Below are 7,738 nucleotides of genomic sequence, written 5' to 3' on the forward strand. Positions count from 1 at the left end.
AGATAGATAGATAGATAGATAGATATGAGATAGATAGATAGATAGATAGATAGATAGATAGATAGATAGATAGATAGATAGATAGATAGATAGATAGCATTATAATGAAACAATTGGCCAGTTCTGCCAATAACTACCTCATATCTCTGGCTGTCTGTAGACATTATATTGTTCATAGTCCATGATGAGCTTTAGATATTTACCGGAAGTTTTGTTGACAGTCAGTTGCCTACTATGGGCCATAGACTTTAAATGGGCAGGAGAATAAACCTTAATTGTTCTTTACCTACCAACCAGTATCTGCCTGAGGTACGATATACTCTAAGGCTGGATTCACACGAGCGTGTTCGGTCCGTAAAGGACGGAACGTATTTCGGCCACTAATCCCGGACCGAACACACTGCAGGGAGCCGGTCTCCTAGCATCATAGTTATGTACGATGCTAGGAGTCCCTGCCTTGCTGCCGGTCAACTGTCCCGTACTGTAATCATGTTTTCAGTACGGGACAGTAGTTCCACGGAGAGGCAGGGACTCCTAGCGTCGTACATAGCTATGATGCTAGGAGCGCGGCTCCCTGCACTGTGTTCGGTCCGGGACTTGCGGCCGAAATACGTTCCGTCCATTACGGACGTAATGTGCTCGTGTGAACCCAGCCTAACAGAACCAGAGGGAATGAGTAGGTTAGAATGGGGCGGCTCTGCGCGGACATGTGATGATGTCATTGAGGACCTGACTTTTTAGTATGTCGTCTTTGAGGACACTACGTGTTGGGTCATCAGAGGGGAGTGACGCCACCAGCATTATCTATGAAGCTCAGTGTGCATGAAAGCGAAGCTGTGCCCTCCAGCCCCTCTAATCCTCCGCCCTATGTATCCGGGTATCATATTGAATACATGGAATGGTTCTTACTAAGATCCGATGTTAATATTTATAGTTCCTTCCAGAAAACTTTATTCCCAGTGATCTTATCAAACATTTTCCAATCTACAGCAATTTGACCTTTTGAGGAATAAAAAGAATTATATCAAAGATCAAACGGGGCCATAAATAGTGACGATCATCCATAATCCTCACAGCAAACGTCTGCGAATCACCAAATAAAGAGGAAAAGCTTCATATCAATATTATTTAAGTCACTAATTAATCACATCCTGCAATTATAAGAGCCGTCACATCCGACCATATATCTGCTGAGCTTTATGACATCGTCGTCGTCATACCGGTGGAAGGTTGAATGGCAGACCTGAAAGGAAACAATTCGTTATTAGCCTCTCTCATGTCTCCACTCTTCTTAATTAACTTAAAACAACTTAAAGGAATTGTCTAATTTAGAAAACCCATTTTCTTATATCCTATTAGGGGTTTCTAAGTTAATAGCGGGGGGTCTTCTGTTTAGGGTCCTCATCTCTTGGTCCGAATGGAGAGCGGTTACAAAGAGCGTCTCTCGCTCTGGAGGACCTGTCCTGTCCTGTATTACACAGACAACACATTCATATGAATGGGCACCGTGTAATGCTACAATTCTCCTGTGGTGGTGCTGCAGGGAAATGAAACACTGCCATGTTTCCCGATAAATTACAGCTGATCATTGGGGTTCCCTGGCAGCCCTATAGAAAGTGACTGGAGTTGTGGCCTAGCATGCGCAGTACCACTCCATTCATATAGGGCACTTGGGGACCCCCGTTCTCGGGGTCTGTGGATAGGTGATAAATTATGACTATGGGAAAACCCCTTTATGGTCAATAATGAAGGAGTTTCTTGGAATTAAAGATTTGTCTTGCCCTAAAATTCCTATGTTAAGGTTTGTTACAATTGTATCCAGTCTAGTGAATCCGCTGTGAGCTAAACATCCTAAACTCCAGATTGATACATTTTACCTGTGCTGATACATTGTAGCGAACTATCACGCCTGGCGATAGATTTGTGCTGCTGTTTTGTTAACTTTACATGGGATTCTCTACACTGGATACAATGTAACGTACCCTCAGCTGTGGGAAGTATTAGATCAGGATATTATTATTATTATTTTTTTTTATTTTTTAAACCTCGGAATGTAAACAATAATGTTTTCATTCCCTGACAGCAAGCAGAGATATTGGTGAAGAATTGAAACACAAATACTATTAGAAAGTTGTCAGTTTTTTTCATTATGCAATAATGAAGCTCTAGTTACAGAAAATAAACTGCCCAGTGTGAACACTCGTATAGTTTGCATTGCGTGAGGTATAGGACCCATCATCTACACAATCTATGGATTTTCCTGCATGTTAGATTCCCAGTAGATTGCATTTCCTCCCTTTGCAGGATGATTTTGTCCTTTTGGTGAGGGTGCACCTGTAGATGTTACAGTCTGATCGTTTTATCAGCGGCATTAAAGCCGGTGACAGATGCTGCAAATCACTGCCGTCCCCTCCAGCAACCTCCTGCAGTGCGCTTCAGCCAGGGGCTTATTGTGGGGGGGGGGGGGGGGGGTGATGAGGATCTCTGTGCTGCTGTCTGGCTCATGGTAAGAGGCTGGCCCGGACTGACAATGCAGAGAACTGCAGGCGAGAGCCCGAGAACAGCGGTCACAATGATCCGATTTACTGACGTCCTTGTATTTCCAAGTAGTTATTATTAATTTACTAACATGTTATTACAGCCAATCCAGGCGAGGTCTGAGGAGCTGACACAATGGCCCCTCCGGCTCTCCGCACCTCGATTTAACCTGCTTTGTTATAGGGCTGCAGAAGCTGTAGTTGCGCCTGGGACTTGGTGTCCGAGAGGGCCAAATGCCCCTCTGCAACATGAGAAGACCCCAGTATTACAAGTGGCACATAGTAGGTGAGGGGCCTTACTAAAGATTTTGCATTGGGGCCCAGGAGCTTCAAGTTACCCCTCTGTATTAACAATGTAAATGACAATCCTGTGGACAATATTGAGCCCTATTCAGGACTGGCATTGGCACCAGGCAAACCTGGGCATATGCCAGGGACCACTGAGCTTTGGGGACCAATTGTGGTCCGAGTAAACATGGTCTATACTTGTGAAGCAGATTGCGGGGTAGACGGGGGGGGGGGGGTGTCCATATCCACATGGAGCTGGCGCTGGGGTCATTTATCAAAACTGCCTAGTACAGTGGTCTCCAGCCGTATCTGACAGGGCATGTTGGGAGTTGTAGTTTTGCAACTGCTGGAGAGTCACAGGTTGGAGACCCATCTGTTGGGGCATCTGCGGGGTTCCCATGACACATGGGCTCACACTGATGAATTCCTGCCCCTGACAATGTACTCAAGATATCCTGCTCACTGGGATGGGGGTGGCAATGTGGCTGCACTGTAACTGGGGGTCTGTAACTGTCATTTTATTGAGGGTCATGCTACTGTTATGGGGTCCTGTCACTTATATTGGGGTACTGCATCTGTTACTGGGGATAGTGAAGCTGTTACTGGGGGACTTCCAGCTGCTACTGGGGGTCCTGCAAAATATTACTTGGCCTTTTGCGGCTGTTACTGGGGGTTCTGCAGCTGTTACTGGGGGTTCTGCGGCTGTCACTGGGGGTCCTGCGAATATTACTGGGCGTTTTGTGGCTGTTACTGGGGGTATTGCAGCTGGTGCCAGGGGTCATTTGGCAGTTGCTGTTCTGCGTCTGCGGTTCTGCGTCTAGTAAAGGGCTTGCTGTTGCTGTTACTGGGGGTTCTGGGCTGGTGCTAGGGAGGGTTGGCAGTTGGTGTTACTGGAGGTCTTGCGGCTCTTAATGGGGTCCCCACATATATTACTAGTGGCACTGTGGCTGATATTGGGGGTCCTACTGCTGTTACTGGGGTAGTGCGGCTGTTACTAGGGTTAGTGTGGCTGTTACTAGGGTTAGTGCGGCTGTTACTAGGGTTAGTGCAGCTGGTGCTTTGGTTAGTGCGGCTGGTGCTGGGGTTAGTGCAGCTGGTGCTGGGGTTATTGCGGCTGTTGCTAGGGTTAGTGTGGCTGGTGCTGGGGTTAGTGTGGCTGCTGCTGGGGTTAGTGCTGCTGGTGCTGAGGTTAGTGTGGCTGGTGCTGAGGTTAGTGCGGCTGGTGCTGGGGTTAGTGCGGCTGGTGCTGGGGTTAGTGTGGCTGGTGCTGGGGTTAGTGTGGCTGGTGCTGGGGTTGGTGTGGCTGGTGCTGGGGTTAGTGCTGCTGGTGCTGGGGTTAGTGCGGCTGGTGCTGGGGTTAGTGCGGCTGTTGCTAGGGTTAGTGCGGCTGTTACTAGGGTTAGTGTGGCTGTTACTAGGGTTAGTGTGGCTGGTGCTGGGGTTAGTGCGGCTGGTGCTGGGGTTAGTGCAGCTGGTGCTGGGGTTAGTGTGGCTGGTGCTGGGGTCAGTGCGGCTGGTGCTGGGGTTAGTGCGGCTGTTGCTACGGTTAGTGCGGCTGTTACTAGGGTTAGTGTGGCTGTTACTAGGGGTAGTGCGGCTGTTACTAGGGTTAGTGCGGCTGTTACTAGGGTTAGTGCAGCTGGTGCTGGGGTTAGTGCGGCTGTTACTAGGGTTAGTGCGGCTGGTGCTGGGGTTAGTGCGGCTGGTGCTGGGGTTAGTGCAGCTGGTGCTGGGGTTAGTGTAGCTGGTGCTGGGATTAGTGCGGCTGTTACTAGGGTTAATGCAGCTGTTACTGGGGTAGTGCGGCTGTTACTAGGGTTAGTACGGCTGTTACTAGGGTTAGTGCGGCTGTTACTAGGGTTAGTGTGGCTGTTACTAGGGTTAGTGTGGCTGTTGCTAGGGTTAGTGCGGCTGTTACTAGGGTTAGTGTGGCTGTTGCTAGGGTTAGTGCGGCTGTTACTAGGGTTAGTGTGGCTGTTACTAGGGGTAGTGCGGCTGTTACTAGGGTTAGTGCGGCTGTTACTAGGGTTAGTGCAGCTGGTGCTGGGGTTAGTGCGGCTGTTACTAGGGTTAGTGCGGCTGGTGCTGGGGTTAGTGCGGCTGGTGCTGGGGTTAGTGCAGCTGGTGCTGGGGTTAGTGTAGCTGGTGCTGAGGTTAGTGCGACTGTTACTAGGCTTAGTGCAGCTGTTACTGGGGTAGTGCGCCTGTTACTAGGGTTAGTGCGGCTGTTACTAGGGTTAGTGCGGCTGTTACTAGGGTTAGTGTGGCTGTTACTAGGGTTAGTGTGGCTGTTGCTAGGGTTAGTGCGGCTGTTACTAGGGTTAGTGTGGCTGTTGCTAGGGTTAGTGCGGCTGTTACTAGGGTTAGTGCGGCTGTTACTAGGGTTAGTGCGGCTGTTACTAGGGTTAGTGCGGCTGTTACTAGGGTTAGTGCAGCTGGTGCTGGGGTTAGTGCGGCTGTTACTAGGGTTAGTGCGGCTGGTGCTGGGGTTAGTGCGGCTGGTGCTGGGGTTAGTGCAGCTGGTGCTGGGGTTAGTGTAGCTGGTGCTGGGGTTAGTGCGGCTGTTACTAGGGTTAGTGCAGCTGTTACTGGGGTAGTGCGGCTGTTACTAGGGTTAGTACGGCTGTTACTAGGGTTAGTGCGCCTGTTACTAGGGTTAGTGTGGCTGTTACTAGGGTTAGTGTGGCTGTTGCTAGGGTTAGTGCGGCTGTTACTAGGGTTAGTGTGGCTGTTGCTAGGGTTAGTGCGGCTGTTACTAGGGTTAGTGCGGCTGTTACTAGGGTTAGTGCGGCTGTTACTAGGGTTAGTGTGGCTGTTGCTAGGGTTATTGCGGCTGTTACCTTGGTTAGTTCGGCTGTTGCTAGGGTTAGTGTGGTTGTTACTAGGGTTAGTGCGGCTGTTACTAGGGTTAGTGTGGCTGTTACCTTGGTTAGTGCGGCTGGTGCTGGGGTTAGTGCAGCTGGTGCTGGGGTTAGTGTGGCTGGTGCTGAGGTCAGTGCGGCTGGTGCTGGGGTTAGTGTGGCTGTCACTAGGGTTAGTGTGGCTGTTACTAGGGGTAGTGCAGCTGTTACTAGGGTTAGTGTGGCTGTTACTAGGGGTAGTGCGGCTGTTACTAGGGTTAGTGCGGCTGTTACTAGGGTTAGTGCAGCTGGTGCTGGGGTTAGTGCGGCTGGTGCTGGGGTTAGTGCGGCTGGTGCTGGGGTTAGTGCGGCTGGTGCTGGGGTTAGTGCAGCTGGTGCTGGGGTTAGTGTAGCTGGTGCTGGGGTTAGTGCGGCTGTTACTAGGGTAGTGCGGCTGTTACTAGGGTTAGTACGGCTGTTACTAGGGTTAGTGCGGCTGTTACTAGGGTTAGTGTGGCTGTTACTAGGGTTAGTGTGGCTGTTGCTAGGGTTATTGCGGCTGTTACCTTGGTTAGTGCGGCTGTTACTAGGGTTAGAGTGGCTGTTGCTAGGGTTAGTGCGGCTGTTACTGGGGTTAGTGTGGCTGTTACTAGGGTTATTGCGGCTGTTACCTTGGTTAGTGCGGCTGTTGCTAGGTTTAGTGTGACTGTTACCTTGGTTAGTGCGGCTGGTGCTGGGGTTAGTGCGGCTGTTACTTGGGTTAGTGCGGCTGTTACTAGGGTTAGTGCGGCTGTTACTAGGGTTAGTGTGGTTGTTGCTAGGGTTATTGCGACTGTTACCTTGGTTAGTGCGGCTGTTGCTAGGTTTAGTGTGGTTGTTACTAGGGTTAGTGTGGCTGTTACTAGGGTTAGTACGGCTGTTACTAGGGTTAGTGCAGCTGGTGCTGGGGTTAGTGCAGCTATTACTAGGTTTAGTGCGGCTGTTACTAGGGTTAGTGCGGCCGTTACTAGGGTTAGTGTGGCTGTTGCTAGGGTTAGTGCGGCTGTTACTGGGCTTAGTTTGACTGTTACTAGGGTTATTCTGGCTGTTACCTTGGTTAGTGCGGCTGTTGCTAGGTTTAGTGTGGTTGTCACTAGGGTTAGTGTGGCTGTTACTAGGTTTAGTGCGGCTGTTACTAGGGTTAGTGCGGCTGTTACTAGGGTTAGTGCGGCTGTTACTAGGGTTAGTACGGCTGTTACTAGGGTTAGTGCATCTGGTGCTAGGGTTAGTGCAGCTATTACTAGGTTTAGTGCGGCTGTTACTAGGGTTAGTGCGGCCGTTACTAGGGTTAGTGTGGCTGTTGCTAGGGTTAGTGCGGCTGTTACTGGGGCTAGTGTGGCTGTTGCTTGGGTTAGTGCGGCTGTTACTAGGGTTAGTGTGGCTGTTACCTTGGTTAGTGCGGCTGGTGCTGGGGTTAGTGTGGCTGTTGTTAGGATTAGTGCAGCTGTTACTAGGGTTAGTGCGGCTGTTACTAGGGTTAGTGTGACTGGTGCTGGGGTTAGTGCGGCTGTTACTAGGGTTAGTGCAGCTGTTACTAGGGTTAGTGTGGCTGTTACTAGGGTTAGTGTGGCTGTTACTAGGGTTAGTGCGGCTGTTACTAGGGTTAGTGTGGCTGTTGCTAGGGTTAGTGCGGTTGTTACTACGGTCAGTGCTGCTGGTGCTGAGGTTAGTGTGGCTGGTGCTGGGGTTAGTGTGGCTGGTGCTGGGGTTGGTGTGGCTGGTGCTGGGGTTAGTGCGGCTGGTGCTGGGGTTAGTGCGGCTGGTGCTGGGGTTAGTGCGGCTGGTGCTGCAGTTAGTGTGGCTGGTGCTGGGGTTAGTGTGGCTGGTGCTGGGGTTAGTGCGGCTGGTGCTGGGGTCAGTGCTGCTGGTGCTGGGGTTAGTGCGGCTGTTACTAGGGTAGTGCGGCTGTTACTAGGGTTAGTACGGCTGTTACTAGGGTTAGTGCGGCTGTTACTAGGGTTAGTGCGGCTGTTACTAGGGTTAGTGTGGCTGTTACTAGGGTTAGTGTGGCTGTTGCTAGGGTTATTGCGGCTG

At 50.6% G+C, this 7,738-nt stretch overlaps 1 long non-coding RNA gene across 2 annotated transcripts; it reads right to left on the bottom strand.

Moving 5' to 3' along the window:
* Positions 1-927: 927 nt before the first annotated feature.
* Positions 928-5,800, bottom strand: LOC142660488 (uncharacterized). Of its 2 annotated transcripts, none has more exons than XR_012850497.1 (2): positions 5,750-5,800; positions 928-1,243 (listed from the first exon to the last, which is right to left on the bottom strand). It is a non-coding gene; the product is annotated as an uncharacterized LOC142660488 (long non-coding RNA). The 2 variants fall into 2 exon arrangements; XR_012850496.1 differs by lacking the exon at positions 5,750-5,800 and adding an exon at positions 2,630-2,775.
* Positions 5,801-7,738: the final 1,938 nt, after the last annotated feature.

The sequence above is a fragment of the Rhinoderma darwinii genome, chromosome 9, assembly GCF_050947455.1.
Source record: "Rhinoderma darwinii isolate aRhiDar2 chromosome 9, aRhiDar2.hap1, whole genome shotgun sequence".
Classification (NCBI taxonomy): domain Eukaryota; kingdom Metazoa; phylum Chordata; class Amphibia; order Anura; family Rhinodermatidae; genus Rhinoderma; species Rhinoderma darwinii.